The 25044-nt window shown below is 41.3% G+C and overlaps 1 protein-coding gene across 1 annotated transcript in view; it reads right to left on the bottom strand.

Moving 5' to 3' along the window:
• Positions 1-25044, bottom strand: part of SAMD12 (sterile alpha motif domain containing 12) — a 317116-nt gene that overhangs the window by 124212 nt on the left and 167860 nt on the right. The window lies entirely within an intron of this gene.

Genomic DNA, 25044 nt, shown 5'->3' with positions numbered 1-25044 from the left:
CATACACAAATATTTGTTTGCATGTGTGTCATTCGGATGAAAGCAATGAATCCCGCAAACACTTATGAAGTTGGGAGTCAGTTGAATCACTTGGGCCCCACTGCAAACCTCTCAACGGGCCCTCCCTCCCAACGCTAATTATCTTACAATACAATGAGCTTTTTATGCAGTTAACCTGCATAAAAATTTATGAGTTTACGAAAGAAAACAATATGCAGCGGTATTCCAAGGTCTATGAATACTAATTCTAGTAACAAAACTTCACTCTTACTGAAATGGTGTCAATCACCAGACAAGCAAAATCAATCAGGGTCTCTATTTTTTTTTTAATGTTTTTGTCTCAACAGGGATTTTTGTTATGCTTTTTCATATTCGTTCGTATATCTAACATAATAATCAGGGATCCGGTATTTCATAGCATATTTTAATCACAGCAAGGGCAAACCTAACCACACTGCTGGTGGAGCTAGCGTTAGAATCAGAAAGTAGATTATTTTATATAATAAAAGTCTTTCTTCCTGGATTAGTGTTGCAGAAGAAGTGAAATAAGAGAATTCCTTATCTACCTAAAGAGATTGAAGTACAGCAGAACCGTGCTTTCAATCTCCTTCAAACACAAGGGCAAACTTGTTTGGGTAGGAATAATTCTGAGGTTTAGGAACAACTGCCCAATGAACATTGATGATGTACAATGTTGATGATAATGCATTATGCTGTCTCCCCAAATAAGCCCTTCCTCAACTTGGGGAAGATGAAGGCTATGAACATTTGGCAAGATACTTTTGATTTCTAGGCTGTTCTGTTAGGTGGCACCAGTGGTGAAATCCAAATTTTGTTACTACTGGTTCTGTGGGCATGGCTGGGTGGGCGTGATGTGGCAGGGGAAAGATATTGCAAAATCTCCATTCCCAGCCCACTCCAGGGGAAAGATACTGCAAAATCCCCATTTGCTCCTCACTCCTGGGGGAAGGATATTGCAAAATCTTCATTCCCACCCCACTCTGGGGCCAGCCAGAGGTGGCATTTGCCGATTCTCTGAACACCTCAAAATTTCCACTACCAGTTCTCCAGAACCTGCTGGATTTCACCCCTGGATGGCACCCTGCAGACTTCCAAAGAGCATCTATAATAACTAAGTGAGTATATATCTGGTGTTTTCATAACTCAGAGTAGAAAGGAACAGAGTAAGGAGTCCATAAAATGCTAGTTTGGAGCTTGGGAAATAGTCATCTGTTTTTTTAAAAAAAATTACTATTATTGATTGATTAAATTTATGTCACCCATCTCACTGCAGAGCAAATGTTAGCTGTACATCCTGGGGCAGCAACAATTGTTCTAAATTGAGGACCCAGTTTGAGGACCCAGTTTGTGCGGGCAATAAGCTGACTTTGTATAAAATATACAAAAGTATGAAGGCTATTGCTTAACGCACTGTAAGCCGCCCTGAGTCTCCGGAGAAGGGCGGCATATAAATCAAATTTTTTTTAAAAGAATTGTTCTCCTCATAATTTTCATTTGTATCACTACTATAGAACTGCAAAAAGACATTCAGACTTTTTTATGGCAAATACATGAGATTCTGGAGTTAAAAGAGAGAAAGATTTCCCTTGGCAGGGAAACCATTTGGAAGGATACCCTAAAGCTATCAAGTTAGGTCCTCTTCATGAAGAAGTAGGACCAAGAGTGATTGAGGGCTCAGTTATAACTAAAACTACTACTGTTGGTCCAGCCAACCTTCTGGCTCTTCACAACCAGGGATGTGTTTTCCTAAAAATCACATGGGGCAAATAGAGTGATGGACAGCAATATGAGGCCACCAGAAGGTCCCAAGATGGCTACCTCCCTTTCCTTGTCTATTTGTACACTATTTGTACACAGGAGAAACCCAAGATGGGTGGTTCTTCTTCTACCAACAATTACACTCTGCATTCTTGTATGTTTACTTCAAAGTGAGGCAAATGAAGTTATACTTAAATGTGTGTGTTTAAATTTGATGATAACTAGCTTAAGGCCCATTAATCCAGTGGTGGGTTTCAAAATTTTTTACTACCTGTTCTGTGGGTGTGGCTTGGTGGGCGTGGAATGGCTTGGTGGGCGTGGCTTGGTGGACATAGCAGGGGAAGGATACTGTAAAATCTCCATTTCCTCCTGATCAGCTGGGACTTGGGAGGCAGAGAATAGATGGAGGCGGGGCCAGTCAGAATTTTTACTACCGGTTCTCTGAACTACTCAAAATTTCCGCTACCGATTCTCCAGAACTGGTTAGAATCTGCTGAAACCCATCTCTGCATTGATCTCAGAATAGTTGGAGGGTGATGAATTTACTGTGTATTTGGGTCATAGATTTGTTGGAAGGAGCTATTCCAAAAACAACCTCACCTAGCTCTATGTAAACCTAGAACCAGAACACATATTATTTCATTTTTATTTATTTTTCATGTTTTTATTCTGCTGCAATTCGGAGGCTCCCTGAAATGCTAGCTTAGGATAATTTATCATGTTGATTTAGCAACACTAACGGTTCACAGTTCTTCTTAATATACAAGATTAGGCCAATTTAATTTTTAGAAACAATTCTCATCACCAGGAACCAGGAACATAATTAAGCCTTCAACATTATAGGTTTTCTCTATTTAATGGACATTTTCATTTAGAGGTCCGCAGCTCTGTCAATAGACTAAATTCTAAAATGAAAGGCTCTTAAAGTCATTTTAATATGCCATCCATTATCTGGGTACTACACAGCAGACATGATAAGCCAAATTTATGCAGTATTAAGTGACATTAATTACTGTAATTAAGTCTAGGTACATATACTTGAAATGCTTCTGCTCCCCTTGTTTATCCCTTTGCTGGATCTCCTTCTATTCCTCTGACTCCACCATTCCTTTCTACTTTGTACAACACGGTGCATCTTGATAGTGCTGTAACTATCCATACAGTAAAGTAGTGATACTTTTGACACTAGAATAAATGAGAGAAGCATATTATTGTTCTGCACATACATCCTAAAGGAAACCAAATGAACAGATTGGGACAAGGAAAGTTCAGCTCCAGTAAAATAATCATGTCATAGTCATGTCATGCCAAGGCAAGGTTGGGAAGATAATTAGAGATCAGTTAAATTAAAACAAGTAAGGATAGGATAGGATAGGATAGGATAGGATAGGATAGGATAGGATAGGATAGGATAGGATAGGATAGGATAGGATAGTAAAAGCCGTGTTGGCACAGTGGTTAGAATGCAGTACTGCAGGCTACTTCTGCTGACAGCCGGCTGCCTGCAATCTGGTAGTTCGAATCTCACTGGCTCAAGGTTGACTCAACCTTCCATCCTTCCAAAGTTGGTAAAATGAGGGCCCAGATTGTTGGGGGCAATATGCTAAGTCTGTCAACTGCTTAGAGAGGGCTGTAGAGCACTGTGAAGCGGTATATAAGTTTAAGTGCTATTGCTATTGCTATTGCTATTGCTATTGCTATTGCTATTGCTATTGCTATTGCTATTGCTATTGCATGGGATGGGATGGGATGGGATGGGATGGGATGGGATGGGACGGGACGGGACAGGACAGGTTTAGTGGCCAAGTGTGATTGGATGCACAAGGAATTTGTTTATATGTATATAAACAGAGAACAGACCCCACTCCTTTCTAGCATTGATGAGTAACCTAGTTGGATAATGGAAAAAAAAACAAACCCAAGGATCCCAGAATTCAACCCCAAACTACAAATATTCTCTTCAACTGATATAGGCAAAATCTCCTTCAAGTGGAATTCATCTTCTGGAAAGTTCATGTGTATGCAATATTTTGAAACATGGAAATTATTTGTCACTGCCTTCATTTTCTAACTTCCTAGTTTAGTTCACACCCTCAGGTTTCCTGGTGTTTTCCATCCAAATACTAACCAAGTCTCATTTTGATTGATAATCTTTTCAAGATTATCCAAGAGCAGCTAAGTGTCAACTCTTGATAGATTTTTCAGATCTTTTTCTGTTCAACCATTGACAAAATTCCAGCCGTGCAATCAATTAATCATGAATAACAGAATTTCACTTATGCAAGCTCATTCAGGTAATTGGGAACATTCCAGATGAATAAAAGTATTACGCATCAGTTATGTTTGAGAAATTGGATCAACCAATAATTATAAAATCCGGGCACTTAATCTTAAGAGCAAGAAGCCCATGGAAAACAACTCGACACAAAATAAAATACATTTTGCCTGAATTTTGCAGGAAAACATTACTTTGCCAAAAGTGATTTCTTTTCCATCAGGTAATCAAATGACACAATGCATTTCAGAGATTTCATACTGAAGATGCAACAGATGTTTAAAACCACATTAAAAGTCTCACTGGACACCTAATAATAGGTTCTGCCAATGAAACATCAGGACGAAATCTGACCATTGCAGAACAATAGTTGTTCGTGGATGTGATGCCAAGACTATAAACATTACCGGATTGGGCATAAAATTTATTTGTAAGGACAGAAGTGGTAATACATGGCAGCAGTCCATCGAGCAGGAACCTCTAGATTTTCTTTCTTCTTCTAAAAAGGGCTCTTAGCACTTTTTGACAAATCCTCCATTAAGTAACTCAGGGATGTTCCAATTTGCAACCCCTGCTTCAATCAATCCTTTGTATTTTACCTGGAGATCAACGCTTCGGCTCCAGCTGTTTTCTGTATCTTTTCAGAAACTTTTGATTTCCCCCTCCTGTTTATCCCTGCCACGGTTTTCACTGGAGCTTGAAATTAACATGACTTTTTATTTGGCTCCTCATTTGTGCACCAACCTCATCAATATTGTCAAGAGAAAACAGCAAAGAGGGTTTTCGTTTACGGCTAACAAGAGAGGGATAAAAGGGTGTATAGTGTTAAGTTTGCATTTCCCAAACCATTTTAGGCTTAACATAAGAAGCAAGGTGTCCATATGTGTTCTTCACACACACACACACACACACACACACACACACACACACACACACATTTTAAAAATAGGTTGCACATTCGAAAGAGGTAGGCAGAAAGAAGTCTTTATCCTTCCAGAGAAAATTAGGAAAGAAAAGGTATATTTGATTATACAAGTAATAACTGCAGTGAGGATAGTATTTGCGCAAAGATGAAAAATAGAGAAAATCCCTTCAGAAGACAAAGTAATTAAGAAAATATTAGATTGTGCAGAAATGAGTAGACTGACTTTGATAATTAATATATATACTGTATATATAAAAGAAAGAAGTGGGCATCTTTGATCTTGGGGAGGAATATGGGAACAGTCCTCCAACACTGATGGGATATTGCCTAGAAGACCATGTTCTGTTATCAAGTTCCCCAACAGGGGAGGGCACAGAGTAATGGATACAGGAAGACAAATTCTGGTGGAACATTCAAGAGACATTTCTAAGAATAGGTTTTGCAAATGGGACCAATTGTTAAGGAAAATGGAAAGCTCTCCTTTTATAGATACTGTATGTTCAGGGATGGGATTTTACTGGTTTGGATCGGTTATTGCAAACCAGTTGCTCCGACAATCAGTTGGGAGTGAACCGGTTTGCTCCGACAATCAACTGGGCCCACCCACCTGTCCCTGCGCTTTACTTACCTTTATCTTCACAGCTGATTAGCATGGCAGAGCGGATTGCCGTGCCTCAGCTGTTTTAATTCTCTAGCACTAACGCGGAAGGTGATTTTTTGTTGAATTGTGCACACGCACGCAGCGTGCATCTGGCCCATGCATGCACGTGAAGCACACAATCACCGAACCAGTTGTTAAAACGGAAGGATCCTACCACTGGATATGTTCAAGTAGAAGCTTGGAGAGTCATGAGCCAGGATTGTTAGAGTTTGAATTCTGGCACGGTGTAGGCGGTTGGGTTCAATGGCTACTTCAGACTTTATCCATTTCTCCATCCATCCATCCATTTATCCATCCATCCATCCATCCATCCATCCATCCATCCATCCATCCATCCTATTTATCAACTGTATATTCTTGGCAAGCCACTCTGCGGCAGCCACTAGCATAAACTGAAAACATCAATGAAATTTAACAATTTCATTGTTAAAGTTGATATTAAAGTTGAATTAAACATCAACATTCAATCTTGATATTGAAACCATACCATTAAAACACCAAGATCCAATAGGGAGGAAATCTTGCAAGTGCTACCAACTGAAAACCCCCTTGCCCAATGGTTTTCTCTGCAGAAGACAATCAGAGTTCCAGGTACATAATATAAATGGAAGGCTGCTCCTTCCTATGAATTCACCTTGGAGATCTATGTACAGGTAGTCCTCATCTTATATCCACAACTGGGACCACACATTTTTTTTTGAATACAGCTCATCTGTCTGGAACCCACATTGCATATCGGACATTAATACAATTAAATGAGTCCAGAGATATTTCACAAGAAGAGTCCTCCACTCCTCTGCTCGCAACAAAATACTTTATGCCAGACTCAAAATTTTGGGCTTAGACAATTTAGAACTTTGCTGTCTTCGGTTTGACCTAAGCATAGTACAGTTTTGACCTTTTCAGCATCCCCATGATCATGTGATCAATATTCAGATATTTGGCAACTGGTTCATATTTAAGACCGTTGCAGTGTCCCAGGGTCATGCAGCCTTCTGGCAAGCAAAGTTAATGGGGAAGCCAGATTCATTTAACAACAGGATTAACAATTGCAGTGATAAATTATTAATCTGCACTTAACAACTGAGACAGGAAAGGTCATAAAATGGGGCAAAATTCACTTAACAACAGAAATGACGGCATAAGCAATATGGCAACCATCAGAAGAAGAATCAGTCAAGGTTGTAATCAAACTATGAGAGCAAATTTGGAGAATACCATTGTCGTCATTAGATTGAAAGATCGCAATCTACAGTCCAACAAAAAATAAAAGATGCATTATTATTATTTAGCGCATGATGAGAACATGACAGAAGATAAGTAAACATATATACACAGTCTACAAAATTGTAAGTAAAACTTCTATGGGATATTGCAGTGACCTCAAAACTGGATGTCCAATTCAGCTCTCCAGGTGATCACATTTGGTGTTGCTTCGTGCAGATCTTCTAGAGAACCAATCTTGCACAATATGTGTAATAGTTTGCATATCAGCATCACAATCATAACAAGGGGAATCCTTCCATCTCCATTGATACAGGGCAGAGGACTTCTAAGATGGCCTCGGTCAGGCCAGCTTCAGAGTTGACACCTGGTTTCCTGTATGCCGTGGCCCAGTGCCACTCCAAGAACTGGGGGTTGGCAGAATCCCTGGTTGTTCTGACCTAGGCTTTCCAAGAGCATGAAGCAGACTTCTTGTCCCGACAAAAACCCCTTTTTATTAAGTTACTGTGAATTCTTCTCATTCACATCCAGTAAAGTCTTTCAAGGAGGAATTTACAGTCACAGACCTTATCTGGCTTGGGGAGCTGCCAGGCCGATATCTTCAAAACTTGGCAAGGAGTCACAAACCAATTAAGCAAATTAATTGTCTCTTGCAAACTCCACTCCCCTTTCACACCCCTTTTATTCCCTCTGGGAGAGGCCATTCATCGTCCACCTGTGGCCTTACTCCCAAGTCGACCCTTGTTCTTTAGTTGTTCCCTTTGTCTGGCAACTCTGCGCATGTGCACACTGGGAACAGGCTTCAGCTGTTCGTCTGCCTCACTGATGTCTGACTCTGAATGCAGCTGGTAACTGGCATACGGCCCTGGCCCCCTCTCTGCCTCCGATGCAGAGCCCTCATCAGAGTTTTCCCCAGACTCCAAGACTGGCCCATGTTCCTCCCCAACCTCCTCACTATCCGAAACTGCTGCCAGCTCTGCTGGCCACTGGCGGGCCACAACACTGGTCTAGATGGAAAAAGAGATGTCAAATATTCATGCTGGCTTTCGAAAAGACTAAGGAACATTACTGCTGATGCACGCTGAATAATTGAGAAGGCCAAAGAATATCAAAAAGAAGTCACTATGTGCTTTACTACAGAAAGGCCTTCCATGGTGTCAAACATATCACGCTGTGGAAGGTACTCAGAAAAACAAGAATCATTGTCCTCATGAAAAACTTATACAGAGGTCAGGAAGCCACAGTCTGGACAGAAGATGATGAAATAAAGGAGTGGAACCAGATTGCAAACTCTCCCCACAATACAGAATATATATTGAGGGATTGGAAGCAGTTAAGCAGGGTTTTAAAATGATCGGAGAAACATCAATAAACCTGCACTGTGCTGATGAAAATACTCCGATAGTTGAAAATGCAAATGATCTGCAAGCTCTGGCAATGATAATCAAAGGAACACAGAAGAAAAAGGAGGAGGGAGCTGAGATGAAATATAAATAAATCCAAACTAATGGCAACAGATATAGCAACCGGTGTATCTTCAATTAACAATGAAGATACTGAAGTATGGATAGCTTCTGCCTTTTAGGATGCATTCTCTACAGCAAAGAAATCAGCAGTCAAGAAATAGATACAGATACAGATTAACAGAGTTGGAAGGAACCTTGTAGGTCTTCTAGTCCAACCCCCTGCCCAAGCAGACCCTACACCATCTCTGACAAATGGCAGTCCAGTCTCTTCTTGAAAGCTTCCAGTGATGAAGTCCCACAACTTCCGAAGGCAACTTCTGTTCCATTAGTTGCTCTCACTGTCTCTCACTGTCAGAAAATTTCTCTTTATTTCCAGGTTGAATCTCTCCTTGATCAGTTTCCATCCATTATTCTGTGTCTGGCCTTCAGGTGCTTTGGAAAACAGCTTGACCCCTTCCTCTCTGTGGCAGCCCCTCAAATATTGGAAGACTGCTATCATGACTCCCCTGGTCCTTCTCTTCGCTAGACTAGCCATGCCCAGTTCCTGCAACCATTCGTTGTATGTTTTTGCCTCCAGTGCCCTAATCATCTTGTTTGCTCTTCTCTGCACTCTTTCTAGAGTCTCAACATCTTTTTTATGGAGTCTCAGAGTATATGCCAGACTATCGCTGGGTAAAGTAACCACAAAAGCTTCAGAAAATATAATCAGATACCAAAATGTGTTTATACCTACTCAGATCAGTGCTGAGTAGACAATGGCTTTTCCTAATGACATTCAATGGAAGCAAGTTTTGGATGCTGAAGAAGCAGGACTGAAAGAGGATTGAGTTTTTAAAACTTTGACATTGGCGAAGACTCCTGAAAAAATAATGGGCAGCCAATAAAAAAAATAGCAATAGCACTTACTGCCCACATAGTGCTCTCTGAGCAGTTTACAATGTCAACCTATTGCTCCCAACAATCTGGGTCCTCATTTTACTGACCAGAAGGATGGAAGGCTGAGTCAACCTTGAGCCTCATCAGGATCGAACTCCAGGGTATGGGGCAGAGCTAGCCTCTAATACAGGTAGTCCTCAACTTAAGACCATAATTGAGCCCCAATTTTTTGTTGTTCAGTGAGACAGTTAAGTGAATTTTTGCCCATTTTATGACTTTTCTTGCCAAAGGTGTTAAATGAATCCCCGCAGTAGTTAAGTTAGTAACACGGCTGTTATGTGAATCTGACTTCCCCACTGACTTTGCTTGTCTGAAGTTCACAAAAGGTGATCCCATGGCCCCAGGACACTGCAACCGTCATAAATACAAGTCAGTTTCCAAGCGTCTGAATTTTGATCATGTGACCACGAGGATCGTAAAAATGGCCATAAGTCACCTTTTTCAGTGCTGTTGTAACTTTGAATGCTGACTAAATGAACTGTTGTAAGTCGAGAACTATCCGTACTGCATTCTAACCACTGTGCCACCTTGTTGTCTGCCAGTTAAGGTAAGAGAAATCCATGGCTGATGATACTATGAGTTTCAGTTTAAAATGGACTGGGAATTTTTCGCAGATGGAATGGATGATGGTGTGGAATACCGTGTTTCCTCAAAAATAAGACCCTGTCTTATATTTTTTGGAATATAAGCGCTTGGCCTTATTTTCGGGGAGGACTTATTTTCGGGGAGGAGGCTTATTTTAGCGCATGCATTCAAAAGCCCAATTGGGCTTATTATCAGGGGATGTCTTATTTTCAGGGAAACAGGATAGTTCACTATGAATTTCAAGTTATGGCTTGAATACATCTGGAAAAAGAAGGGGATGCAAATTACCTCCATTCCCCAATTAAATGTCAGAAATGAAAGCCTTAGCTGGGAGCCAAAGTTCTTAAGGCAACTACTATCTCTGTATATCCTCAAGGACTCCTTCCAGCAAAATTGGAAGGTTGACATGGCCACTACGTATCTCAGCCAACTTAATAATCTAGGACAGGGGTGTCAAACTCAAGGCCCAGGGTGGTTAGATCTGGCCTGCAGGACTGCCCTGGAAACAGTGAAGAACTAGCCCATGGTGCCTCTGCCAGCAAAAATAAAGCTTGTGAGGGCCAGGGCAGCCCTCCTGAGCTCTGTTTTCGCTGGCAGTGGGCTGCAGGAGGCCGTTGCAGGTGAAAACAGAGCTCAGGAGCCTGTTTTCGCTGGCAAAGCACTCAAGTCACCACAAGCCCCCCCGACATGAGTGATGCTGAGCTGGCCATGCCCACCCTGGCCAGACCCACCCTGGCCCCCCGAGGTCAAACACAACCCTGACGCGGCCCTCAACAAAATTGAGTTTGACACCCCTGATCTAGGAGTATGTCTTTGGAAGTATGATGCGTGAAGGATTGAGGGTTGTTTTTTTAAAAAACAACAACAACGACATAAAGGCTCACATTTCTAGCATGGTACCCACTGCGCTCATGCTGGCTATGTGCAAATTGTTTTAATTAACTAGAATATGGAAATTAGCCATCCTCCTCCCCTATCATTATGCTTTCCCAGTTAACACAAGCTGCTGTCCCAGTTTGCAATCAGCAAGTGAATGTAAATTAAAACAACCTGGCAATACTAGCCAGCAAAACACCATTCAAATCTCATTATGTCTGCTGCAACTCAGTTTATGGGTTGCTTCCTCCTCTTTCTAAGACATTTCCTTCTAAGGTCTGATATCTGGCAGGGGAGGAATGTATTGGAGAAAAACTGCACCGCTAGCCAAGATCAGCTACGTCAGACACTATAAAGCCCATGCTCAGCCAGGCTGCAGGAAACTCATCCTGCAACTCATTAGTCTGGATGGAAAGGATAGTTACAGCTGCCACAAGCTGGGATACAGGGCGGTCCTTGCAGGGTTAATATGCTTACTACCTGTTTGTTTTTAGGGTGCTTTAATAGGAATCAAACCACAGTGGAGACAGAACTTCTTCTTCCTTCTTCTTCTTCTTCCTCTTCCTCTTCCTCTCCTTCTCCTCCTCCTCCACTCCTCTTCTTCCTCTTCCTCTTCTTCTTTTTCCTAGCATGAACCTGCAAGTGCAGGGTCCACTTTTTGGATCATTGAACACCACTTTGCACAGTCAGCTGCGTCTCCAGTATGGAGGCCGGTGGCTTGCATATCTTTGTTGATGGTGTCTTGCCATCTCTGTTTTGGATGCCCGCGAGGTCGCCGGCCATTAACTTCTAGTTGGTGGGAGGTCTTGGCAATGGTGGAGGGTGCTGCTCTCAGGACATGTCCATACCAGCGGAACCGTCCTTCTCTCATTTTCTCTCAATTTCATAATTGGTGCCACACCAAAATGTTGTCGAAAGGTGTCATTTGTTATGTGGTCAAGAAGGGAGATGCCCAATATTCAACAGATAGAAAACAGAACTCCTGTCTTAGTGAAATATCTTTATTTAAAGAATTTATGATAGATGCTGCCGATGAATCAAAACAATTTCTAGCTCCAGTTTCTTACCCATCTCTGTTAGGGTATGGCAGAATCAAGTGTGAGATTTATTCATAATGTACTATAGATAATTGTGATATATTTATTTATTGCTCAAATAAGTTGTTTATTCAAAATATTAATGCTAGGTGGGTATCCAGTTTACAACAAGAACATTAGTAAATTATTTATCAGAAAGAATCTAATTAAAACAGCCATCCTAGGGGAATAGGATTATAATTCCCACCATCTTCATCCAACAGACATGTGTGCGAGAATATAGAATATAGAATATAGAAGTGTTTCAATACTCTGGACCAGCAGTGTCAAACTGGCGGCCCGTGGGCTGGATGCGTCACACACAGCCACACCCACCCCAGCTCCGCGAATGGGAAAACATTGCAAAACATCACATGATGGCAACATGACGCTGTGAGTTTGACACCCATGCTCTGGAGAATATTAGGCTGCAGAAAGCTATATTGCAGAAAGTTTAGGAATTACTTACATAATAAAAATTCCTCTGCATTGACCATAGTTAATTTAGCATTCCCACATTGTCTATAGTTTCCATAGTGAAACCCTAAAACCTTGAAAATCTAAAATAATGACGCTTACTAAATAATGACACTTGCTAAAAAGTAGGAAGTTGTATAGCAACTTTATAGCAATAGCAATAGAACTTAGACTGATGTACCACTTCCCAGTGCATTATAGTCATCTCTAAGCAGTTTTCAGTGTTAGCATATTGCCCCCAACAATCTGGATCCCCATTTTCACTGATTTCAGATGGATGGAAGGCTGAATCAACCTTGAGCTATAGATACTGAGAAGTGCAGGAGAGGAAAGGACATTCCCTTCTCACTACCTCATGATCATAGAGTCTCCTCCCAAGAGCTGTTCTCAAAGAATTTATGTTTACTACCATAGATTATCCTGGGATCTCGGGTTTTGCAAGCATAGGCTGCAAGTTTCAGCCTTAAAGCTCTGCATGAAACTTCCCCGTTTATATATGACTAGGGAAAATCTGGATTTAATCAAAGTGATCCATCATCATGTATATCTGGAACCACTGTGGGTCCAAAATCTTGGGTCCAACAATTTTAGCATCATGCTTTTTTGATTCAAAAACGAAAACAAAAAACCCAGCTCTTGCCTATTTAGTTCCATTAAATAATTGTTAATTTTCATTGATATATGCTATTATTCTAATAGCTGAAAATACAAATGATACAATCTCATAATGAAAGTCAAGGAGCACAATGAAAAAATGGCACTGAGATTAGATAAAGGACCTCCCACCACTGCCAATAGAAAAGAGTAACCATCTTTAGAAATGTGAATGAAGCATGTGAAGTGGTGGATGGCTTCTGCTTTTTAAAATTGACTATCCACAGTCAGGAAAGGAAATAGCAATCAAGAAATTCAACACAGACTGCAATTGGTAGAGTAGCAATGAGGACCTGAAGAAAGATGTCAATCAATCATCTATGGAGATTCACAGTCATCCAGGTCATGGTTGTCCCAAAGGTGCTTTTTCAAAAGGCAACTGGACTTCGTTTTTCCTTGAAGATATTTTGCTTCTCATCCAAGAAGCTACTTCAATTCAGAACTGAAACATCTTCAAGGAAAAAACAAAGAAAGTCCAGTAGCCTTTTGAAAAAGCATCTTTGGGACCTGTCAATCAATCAATCAACCCATCAACCAATCATCTGGTTTCCATGGATGCAAACATGATCCTGGCCAACCGGCAAAAATTAAAACAACCAATGAAATAAACAATAACCGATGAAAAAGACCAACGTATTGTGCCTACCGAGGATACCAGTAACCAATCCATAGATGTTGTATTGTGTCTACAAAGGTCAGAATTGTGCAGCGATTATTTTCCCTGTGACAGTCTATGGATGCAAATATTATATTTTTTATAGAAAAAGTACTAAAGCTGTTGAATTTTTGTACTGAAGAAGACTCCTGGGAAAAACATGAGTAGCCAAGAAAACAAATGTCGGTTCAAACAAATGAATCCAATCCAATTCTCATTTGAGGCACAAATGATCAAATTATCATTTTTGGGATACATTACATGAAGGTCCAGCTCTTTGGAGAAGTCTATAATGCTGGGAAAGGTAGAAGGAAAAAGAAGAGGAGAACAACCATCAGGAAGATGGATGACTCAATTACAGCAGTGATCATCATTGGAAGACATGAAGGACCAGACTTCTCATGCTAGAGAAGTTCAGTCTGTATAATCACTAAAAGTCAATACCAACATAATAGCACGTAATCAATCAATTATAGTGTACAGAACATTCTTAATTCATTTCCAATTATGATGCTAATAATAGCTCTTAGATCTGCTATTACTACGTGGAGTAAATTGTCCCCAGTCTTATTCTTATTTAGGTATTTCAAGTTAAAAGCTGAATGTGTTAAAGCTGTAATGGTCAAACTCCAGGAAAATCAGGAGATCCGGACAGTTCAAATGGGTATAAAGATTTATTGTAAGCGCTTTAAGCTCTCTACAAGAATCTCAACTACTAGCGGCCAAGGGAAATTAAAGGGAGGTAAGAGTAAAAAGAATTCAAGGTGGGCTGGACTTAAATCCCTTGTGGGTGCAAGGGAACTCAAGACTGATGACACATCCCTCAGGCTCAGCCTGATCATCTCCTTTTCCTTTTTATGAAAAATAAAAAATAATATAATAAGGATCTGTCCCAACAACCTGTTGTCTGCCTCCAATTATGGCATGTTTTTAAAGGGACTGATACTAATTTTACTGAGTCTGGGCTGCAAAATTCCCTGCATCCAGGAGATGGGAGCCCATGTTCTTTGGTATCCTTTTTTCCTATAATGTCCATTAAACGTCTACAATTTTGCAGCCTAGATTTGCTAAATAGGATGTACAGTGGACAATGCCAGCTACCTCCATCACTTATCTTTTCCAGGAAAGAGGAGGATTTGGTGCCCCTTTGCCATTCAGTTGTGGTCTTCTGTACCAACTTAATTGGTTGTATTGTTCAATCTTAAAGGTTCCCCTTGCACATATGTGGTAGTCGTTCCTGACTCTAGGGGGCGGTGCTCATCTTTGTTTCAAAGCTGAAGAGCCAGCGCTGTCCGAAGACGTCTCTGTGGTCATGTGGCCGGCATGACTAAATGCCAAAGGCGCACGGAGCACTGTTACCTTCCCACCAAAGGTGGTCCCTATTTTTCTATTTACATTTTTACGTGCTTTTGAACTGCTAGGTTGGCAGAAGCTGGGACAAGTAACGGGAGCTCACCCCGTTACGTGGTACTAGGGATTCAAACCGCTGAACTACCGACCTTTTGATCGACAAGCTCAGCATCTTAGCCACTGAGCCACCGCATCCCTTTGTTCAATCTTAGTTCACCGCTAAGCTGCTCTGTAGAACAGCTGTGCTTTGGTTTTATTGCAGGACGTTAAAAAAAATAGCGACACAGTCAGACTGCTGACTTTCATGCAGGAGCAGACAACTGCCTCATCCCCCAACACCACATCAACTGTTGTTTTGTCACAGTTACACTTAGGGAAACTCAAATCTCCAAGTCATTTATTTTACTACTTGGAGATGGCTCACAGCAGTGAAGTTTGAGCATCCTGTTCTATCTCGCTGCATTTAATCCTCCTCTAATTAGGCAGCTTCTACATTTGCACGGCAACACAGGATGCTCCATGCAACTAAGTAATAGGCAACAACAAGAAGAATGCATTTAGCCCCTGCGTGAACGTTGCAAAAGTTTCCAGAGATCTGTGTTGCATACACACCTTTAAGCATCACATCCTGATAATAAGCTCAATAAATCCAGTCTGAATACAATGTTTAAAACATTAGTCCGAGCAACTCTGCGGTCTTCCAATAGCTTTCAACTCTGTGTCTCACAACATTAAGAAAGATGAACTTTTCCAGCACTTTGTAACAGTAGGGATCATCTATTCTTGTGGTAAAGGATGCTTAACATATTTGACAGAGATTTATCAAAATCATTGCTGCAGGGTAAAAGACTGTTCTTCTCCAACAGATACTTTGCAATAAAACAAGTTTTCATATTCTTCTCGTTCTCCTAAATAATTTCTTTAAGTAATCTATATCCTTTTCTTAATATCTGCAAAATGATGATGCCAGGCATGGCTTCCAATAGGGTTGAAGCAGAAAGGGATTTAGACTTCAACTGCCACCATAATCAATGATTATCAAATCAAAGATAATCAAAGATTATGGGTTTTTTCAAGAAAAAAAAAAAAACAATGAGAACTTCTGATTTCCTGCCCAGGATTTTGACAAAAATCTCCTTCCTCCAAAATCCATAGCCAAGAGCAATCTCTGTATCTCTAAAGATCCTAACCTAACCCACTGCTAAGCTGAGTTTGCATAAATCTTGATGTAATTTTGTGTGTGTGTGTTTGGGGGGGGGATTTCCTTAGTTTAATGTGATGGCTCAGTGATTAAAGATGCTGACAGCCCAGATTCGAGACCCAAGTGCCACACGACGGGGGTGAGCTCCTGTTACTTGCTCCAGCTCCTGCCCATCTAGCGGTTCAAAAACATGCAAAGAGTAATATAATTTGGAAAAGCATCTCCGATTTCACCCTCCTTACTTGTGTTGAATGCAAAAGGCGGGGAAGTGAAGAGACACATTCAAGATTCTGTTATTAATAAAAGTACAGGTAAACTCCTTCAGTGACCACGCGTTACAACAGCACCGAATAAGGAGTACTTATGACCAGTTCTCTTAATTCTGGGCATTGCAGCATCATGCAATATGATACAGATGTTTGGGAATGAGTTTGCAATTACGTTGGTTCTCTTATCTGGCCACTGTCTCGGTTGCGGCTCTTCTTCCTGTTCCTCAAGGTTATTTTCACAGTCCATTACATGAGCCCTTAACAGAGTTTGTACCTTGAGGTTGCCCTTCAACATTATCAGAGAGGGATGAGGAAATACTAACACTGATGTGGCTAATGACAGCTGAAGCCTATCCAAACCCTAATCTATGAGATGAAAGCAGCATCAAAGGGACATGGCAGAACAAAACAAGTTGACAAGACATGTTTGTACCTTAGTTCGGAGGGAAAGTATTACATTAATAATTATTGTATTTGTAATAATTATTACAAAAATAATTTTGATTTAGAAGAACCAATGGCTATCATGTAATCAGCGATGAGCATTTAAGAGTCTTTCTCTGTATAGTTCCCTTCTTTGACCAGAACTGATGGTTGACACATAAATTTGGCATCTCATAAAGCAGCCTTGCTTGTCTAATCCAGGGGTCTCCAACCTTGGTGATTTTAAGACTTGTGGACTTTAACTCCCAGAATTCCTCAGCCAGCAAAACTGAGTTGAAGTCCACAAGTCTTAAAGTCGCGAAGGTTGGAGACCCCTGGTCTAATCTGTAGTACACAAACAAGGGCCAGATTGAACACAAACTATAATTGTGTAGTACACAAACAAGGGCCAGATTGAACTGCTTTTCACTTGTTACCTTCTGCAGCAGTTAGTATATGTGCTGAAGTTCAAAACTATACAGTATTTCCCCATTTCAATCTGGCATAAGAAGCCAATTCAGCCACCAGATAGTCTCAAAAATACTTGCAGCGAGTATTCCAATCACTTCTTTCAACCAATCCCAAATTGAGTCCAATCTCACTGAGAGAGCATAGGTGCAATTGCCTGTTTACTTCATGAATTTGATATTCATTGCTAAAAAAAAAAAAAATTCCCAGAGAAAATAGCTCCAGCTGCATAGGATCCAGACCTAAAGGCCTTTTAAAAATATATATATTTCATCAAACTCAAATTACACATTTTGTATAGGGCTCTATTATGTTAGAACTGTGGAGCTTAATTTGCCTCATGCAGCAAAAGAAAGGTCAAAATGGTTTTATTTGTCCCTGAGAAGGAAACGGTTCCGCTAATTTAATAATATATGTCATTCGCTGGCTTTCCTTTTTCTGGAATCTCACCTTAAGAACAAGTATCTCCACATGGAGAAATTCTTAGCTTTGGCAGGGGGTCTTGAAGGGAAATTACAGTAAACAAGTCTTCTAAGTTACCTCATTATTTCTAGTTATAGAACCGAACAAAGGAAATTAGGTTCTTAGATTGGCAGACAGCATGAGTACATTATTGTAAGACCAGCATTGCCTATATTAATTGGCTATGGCTTACACAGTGTCATGTGGAAGGTCTTTCTCGTAATAGGCACGGAAGCTGAGAAATGCAGACTTTAGGAATGGAAGCTTTATTCAGGCAGAACAATCAGTAATCCTCGATTTACGACCACAAATCAGCCCAATTTTTCTGTTGCTAAGCGAGACATTTTTAAACTGACTTTTGCCCCCATTTTATGACTTCTCTTGAAACAGTTGTTAAGAGAATCACTGCAGATGTTAAGTTAGTAACGTGTTACTAATCATCGCCATCTCCTTTTAATCACCCCATAATCCCTTGCAGGGTGGGGTCTGGGCAACTGAATGGAGCTGAGTGTTTACTGGCTGGAGGCCCTTCCTGTCGCCAATGCGGAGTCATATTCAGCAGATATATTCTCATCGTGCCCTGAAAGTCCTGTGCTAGGCCTTGTAGTCAACTGAGCATAGCCAGAACCATGAAGTCATGGAGCCAAGTTTTAATAAAACCTTGGGGCTGTTGTTGGGAGCTTCCACATAGAGTTACCCATGGAGAGATCTGCTGTTGTTATTAAGGAATTCCTGGCAGATTATAAGGGATCTGGGTGTCATCTTGCTTAGTATGTATGCTTTTTATATTATGAGGTTAACTCTCTTTGCTTGAGCTAATAATAAAATTGTAAATATCTTTATTGCTGTGCTTATTGTCTCTAAATCCCAAAAAACCCTTTTGCCTGGACACCTGATCACCCGATCACTGCCCTGACACCCTGGTGGTGGGAAAACTTGAAGAAAATTGAAAAAGAGGCTGACAGAATACAAGGCACCTAGATACTTCCAGAGATGACAACAAGCATGAGCTTACAAGAACTCAAAGCACTTACTCAGAGACAATCCAAAGAAAATTATATCTATCAGATCACAAAGAGAAGAACAAAACAGAATACTTTTTACATTTAGCAAACATCAGCTTTCACCTCTTTTAAAATGCAACCTTCTTTACAGGCGATAACAATATGCTTACCATTGTGTGGGCAATGCTCCAAAATTGCATCTCACTTTCTCTAGCCATGTCATGCGGGGGAATTCACTGGAGAAAGCAATTATGTTTGGAAGAGTCAGTGGTAAAAGGAAACCAGGCCACCAAAGAACAAGATGGCTGGACACCTTCAAAGGTGACACCAGCCAGACCATAGAACAACTCAAAGAAAGATGTGGAGAAACCAGGCACATAGAAGCTCCACAAATCAGACATGGCTGAATGGATATCATCATCATCATCATCTGAGTGACTTAGGAGTGACAGAATTCAGGTGTTGTGGCCTGTCAGCCACTGACCCCTCCAGCAGCCGAATCAGATGAGGAGGCGGCGTGGGAGTCAGGGCCAGCATCAAGGCAACCTGAGAGCTCCGAGGGGGAAGAGGGACTGGAGCTGTCGAGATAGAGGCAGAGGCAGAGCCTGGGCCTGGGCCTGGGCCATCCATCAGCTCTCAGATGGAGAGTCAACAGCCCCCAGGTCTGGAGGTGGCTGATGAGGAAGAGGAGGAACAGCTGGGTCCAGTGCCTGACTCACAGATGTGCAGAAGGCAGAGGAGAGAAGAGCAGTGGAAATCTATGGGCCGATCCTTGGGATGGAAGAGCCACTGCTGCTAGTGAAGCCCCACCCTAGCTCTGGGGATAAAAGGCAGAAGGCGGAGATGAATAGGTGTGGCAGACAACTATTCATCTCTCTGCTGGACAGACTTGTTAGCCTGTTGTGTGTGAGAGAGAGACTTTTTGCCAGGGCTGCTGGCGCTCCTAATAAAGGAATCATTGATTTAACTACGGAGGGTTTGTCGTGTTTGAGAGCCGGGTCAGAACATCAGGTCCAAATACACCAACTTCAGCTTGCTATCATTCATTATGATAATAAAACATTTCATGCCTTAAATTTCAACCTGGACAGGTGCATGGGGAGTTTTACAGGCCTAATCCATGAACAAATTCGATCAACAGTCAGTTGTTGGAACATGCAGTGTGATGAAAGGTCTGCTTTTAATTCAGTGCTGCTCTCTAACTGCAGGAAATCTGGAGGATACAGCTGCTGAGGACCGATGTGAAATTAAAGAGAGAATGAAATGTGTGATCTGATTTAATTGCACCTGGTGCTTCAATTTTTCAATTGCAGCACCCTACCAGACTGTGCCAAATCATTTTCACAAAGGAGGAGGGGACAAAAAACCCTGATGGCAAAATAAATTAACTCTTTCACTATCCTCACATCAATGCCAAACAAATGTAAAGTGAGCGTTCAACATGGAAACATCTGTTTCTATTCTTTGACCTGGTGCAACAGCCATTTGGCTAATCATGTCTTACAACACCATACATATTAAAAGCTGTGAAAGTCTTATCTGTGCTGGAGAGCCACATTTATCATTTGTGTCATCCTTAGGTAAGGGGGAAAAAAGGATTGTGGCTTTGCACGAAAGAAGTCCCAAAACTGAAGTTAGATATTTTTCTTATTTACATTTTTTATTTAGGCTTTCAAGTTAAGGCAAAAAAAAAAAAAAAAAGCTCATAGGAACTGCCTGGACAAGTTCATGCAACTTTTTGGCAACATTTTCAAAAGCGGTTTGCCTCTGCCAAGAACTGAGGATGAATGACGGGCACAAAGACCTGGCTTCGTGTCTAAGGCATAACTAAAACTCACAGTCTCTGCGTTTCTAGCCTTGGTGTAACCGCAACACCCAACTGACTTTGCAAGAAAAATGAGAAATCAGATAATTGTCCAAGGTCATGTTGAGCACAGATAAGCAAAGGATCAAAGAAATATCTTGAAAATCATGCCATCCCCTTCTTCCTTAAAACACATGCCAATGCCTCAAAAGAGGTATCTCGATTTCATGTTATTTCAGTAGTTTATTGTCTACTTTGTACCATTATCTTTGTAAGGTCCAAGCCTTAGAATTAACACAGAGAGATCCACAGCTCTTTATTTGCTTGCACCTAATAGACAGAATCTTGCCAGATTAAAGCTATAAAGCTTCTAACCTAACAGAAATATCCGGGGAGTTTCTATGGAGTGATTATGGAGATTCTCAGAAGACATTTTGCTTCTCATTCAAAAAGCTTATAGAATAGAATAGAATAGATAGAATAGAATTCTTTATTGGCCAAGTATGATTGGACACATAAGGAATTTGTCTTGGTGCATACACTCTCAGTGTACGTAAAAGAAAAGATACATTCGTCAAGAATCATAAGGTACAACACTTAATGATAGTCATAGGGAACAAATAAGCAATCAAATCATATTAGGAAACAGTCAATATAAATCGTAAGGATACCAGCAACAGTCATTATACCAGTTACAGTCATAAGTGGGAGGAGATGGATGAACGTTGAGAAGATTAATAGAAATGCAGACTTAGTGAATAGTTTGACAGTGTTGAGGGAATTATTTGTCTATCAGAGTGATGACGTTCAGGAAAAAACTGTTCTTGTGTCTATTGTTGTGGTGTGAAGTGCTCTATAGCATCTTTTGAAGGTAGGAGTTGAAACAATTTATGTCCAGGATGCGAGGGGTCTGTAAATATTTTCACAGGCCTCTTTTTGACTTGTGCAGTATACAGGTTCTCAATGGAAGACAGGTTGGTAGCAATTGTTTTTTCTGCAGTTCTAATTATCCTCTGCAGTCTGTGTCTGTCTAGTTGGATGAGAAGCAAAACATCTTCAAGGAAAAACAAAGGAAGTCCAGTTGCCTTTTGAAAAAACATCCTTGGGATATACCCTGAGAGATTCTAAGATGAGGCTACCCTGAACATCTATGGAGATTCTCAGTATCCAGTTGTCCCAAAGATGCTTGTTTTCAAGAGGCAACTGGATTTTCAGGTTTTTCTTTGAAGATGTTTCGCTTCTCATCCAAAAAAGCTTCTTCAGCTCTGACTGGATGGTGGAGAATAAAGGATTTATACTCCTTGCAGACAGCTGGTCATTTGCATTCGTTTAGCAAGTCATTAAGGCCACCTAGGGGTTTATCTGTGTCATCAGGGCCACCTGAGTAGTGTAAATGGGTGTGGAGCCTAATTGGAACTGTTGAAAGGACTATGTTGTAGATTGGAGATAGATGATGTCATATCCCTCCACCTCTGTTGAGAGAGGGCTGCTGCTCAATTTTGATATAGATGGCCTCCTTGACCCTCTTTCAAACCAGCAGTCCCCTCTGTTCAAAATATGGGCTTTGCTGTCTTCAAAAGAGTGGTCTTTGTCTTTTAAATGCAAATGCAAACAAACCCATCAGAAATCTAGTTCTGATGGGTTTGTTCTCCTATGTTGTGCCATATGTTTATGAAGTGGCTGTTTTGTTTCCCCAATGTATAGATCTGCACATGGCTCACTGCATTGTACTGCATATACCACATTGCTCAGTTTGTGTCTGGGTATTTTATCCTTGGGGTGGACATGCTTCTGACTTAGTGTATTCTTGGGTTTGAAGTGTGCACATATGTTGTGTTGGCTGAAGATCCTTCTGAGCTTTTCCAACATTCCTCCCAAAATTCACACCTAAATGTCTATGGAGCATCAGAATATCCGAAAAGATCAGGAGCATCATTTTGGATGAGAAGGAAAACGTCTTCAAAGAAAAACCAGAAAGTCCAGTTACCTCTTGAAAAAGCACCTTTGGGACTACCCTGAACCTTTTCCTTCCAAACCCTTCCAGTTCAGGACTGCACAGTCTCTTGGGCCTCTCTTAGACTGTGTTATCTCCTTCCTGGCAAGCTGTGGTGCTACTACTGACGTTCTCCCCCCGCCCCCTTCAGCTGCACATTCCATCACATCCTCTGATAACCATGGGACCATTTCCATTTTAGGATGAAGTGTCCATTCAATGAAAACATGGGGCTCCCCTTGAAGAGCCTTCGGAGGCTCCAACTGGTCCAGAATGCGGCCGCGCGGGTGGTTATGGGGGCGACTCGGCGCACCCACATAATACCCCTCCTGCACGAGCTGCACTGGCTCCCGGTGGTCTTCCAATTGCGATTCAAGGTGTTGGTCACCACCTTTAAAGCGCTCCATGGCTTAGGACCAGGATATATACAAGACCACGTGCAACAGCCTCCCACCAGCCAATACGCTCCCACAGAGAGGGGCTCCTCAGGGTGCTGTAGGCCAGACAATGCCGGCTGGCGACACCCAGGGGGAGAGCCTTCTCTGTGGGGACACCAGCCCTCTGGAATGAACTGCCTCTTGAGATTCGTCTCATCCCCGACCTGCGTACATTTCGCCGTGCCTTGAAGACCCTCTTGTTCCAACAAGCCGGCCTGGCCTAATATGAATTTTAGAATGGGTGTATGTGTGTTTTAATCTATGGGCCAAATGTATATATATTCAATTTTAAATTGTTTTAAATTTTGTATATTTATATGTGTTTTAATATGGCTGTACACCCCCCTGAGTCCTTCGGGAGAAGGGCGGTATAGAAATCTAATAAATGCTAAATGCTAATGCTAAAATCTCCAAATTCCAAACCTGGCACTTCTGGTTTACAAGAAAAGCCTCAAAACAGAGAGCAGATGTATATAGAAGTAGGTAACGTGAGCCATGATCTTTGGAAGTGGTAGCTGCGCACTAAAAACGCCAAGAGCTTGTTAAAAGTACTCCTCAGAATTGTTCTAAAATGCTTCGACTATGGCAGTCATGTCAGCTGATACGCAGAGATACAAACAGAGAGCAATTGTCTTGGGTTTTTTTTTTTTTTTTTTTTTTTTTTTTTGTCCAACAAGGGAACCTCTAGGATAGAAGTCACATTGGCTATTGCACACTGCCTCCAGACAATATATCTTGTCAGATTTATCAGAAAGCAAACAGACTCAAAGAAAAGATAGCAATGACAACAACAGAACCTTAGGCAAACCTGAATGAAGACTTGCTCACGTTCCCCATTCATGAAGACTGGTGGAACAAGGGGGGGGGAGGAAACGCCTCAATGCTAATGGTCACCCGTGTTTTTGTTCTATTCTGTCGATGCTTGAAAAAGAACAAAATGTTTTGCATCTTAGGGTATTATATTAAGCACCGAGTGTAATCTGTTCTTGGTTTTTCGAGCACTTAGATGCCCATCTGTAAGAGAAAGCAGGGTCTTTTATCTCATGGAAAGGAGAACTGTATTTATGGTCAAACTTTTTCCCCCCCTCACAGAAAAAAAATTGGGGAGGGGGGGGAACAGAATGTCTTACTTTCAGCTCCTGAGTGGCATTGTTCAAGAAGCAGCAGAGCAATTAACTTACAAAACCCATCTTTGCATTAAATAAACAGAGAAGAAAATGGCATATTAGTGGGCAAAAAATAGCATCTGTTCTTTTTTTTCTCCCACCCTCAAAAGGGAGCACAAAAGCAGCAGTGCTAATCCTCGTCTTGTGTGCTCTGCTGCTTGAATTGAACATCACGTGGGCTGAGAGTGGGATCCTGCAGCAATGAGGCATTCTTAGAGATTAAAATACCAGGGCCCTCCTTCAACACAAAAGGAGAGCAGATGTGCATGGCCCCTCTTCCTATTTGGTAGCTCGCACAACATCTTTGAATCAGGCAGGTTCTACTTTCTATCCACCTGGTGTAAACATGTCAAGGGTCACACATTTGAGAATTTGATACATGATGCTCCTGGGCACTTCTGGTTTTGGCAAGGAGAATTAATCTTTTGCTGTTCTGCATCCTAGGAATGCCTGGGGCGTAAGAGTTGCAGGAACTTATTAATCCAGTCATGAGTGTTTCAGGAATTTATCAACCCAACTGGTTTAAGTGATTGGAAAACAAAATATGAGTTTAGGAGCCTTAACTCACATTTGCTTTGGTTTCCTTCCTTACTTCTACAGGTGTCCTCGAAGCACAGCATTCGTTTAGTGACCGTTCGAAGTTACAGTGGCACTGAAAAAAAAGTGACTTATGTCCATTTTGACACTGACAGCATCCCACGGTCGTGTGATCAAAATTCAGACGCTTGGCAATTTGACGGTTGCAGTGTCCCAGGGTTACGTGATCCCAGGGGTGAAATGTAAAATTTGTTACTATCGGTTCTGTGGGCGTGGCTTGATGGGGGGGTGTAATGTGACTAGGTGGGCGTGGCCAACTTTTTTTTTTTAACTTTTCAAAG

Source organism: Pituophis catenifer, unplaced genomic scaffold (genome assembly GCF_029215685.1).
Source record: "Pituophis catenifer annectens isolate HBS135680 unplaced genomic scaffold, rPitCat1.0.hap2 SCAF_3, whole genome shotgun sequence".
NCBI classification, from domain to species: Eukaryota; Metazoa; Chordata; class Lepidosauria; order Squamata; family Colubridae; genus Pituophis; species Pituophis catenifer.
Note: the sequence above shows the minus strand (reverse complement) of the source record. Positions and strands in the feature narration are given on the sequence as shown.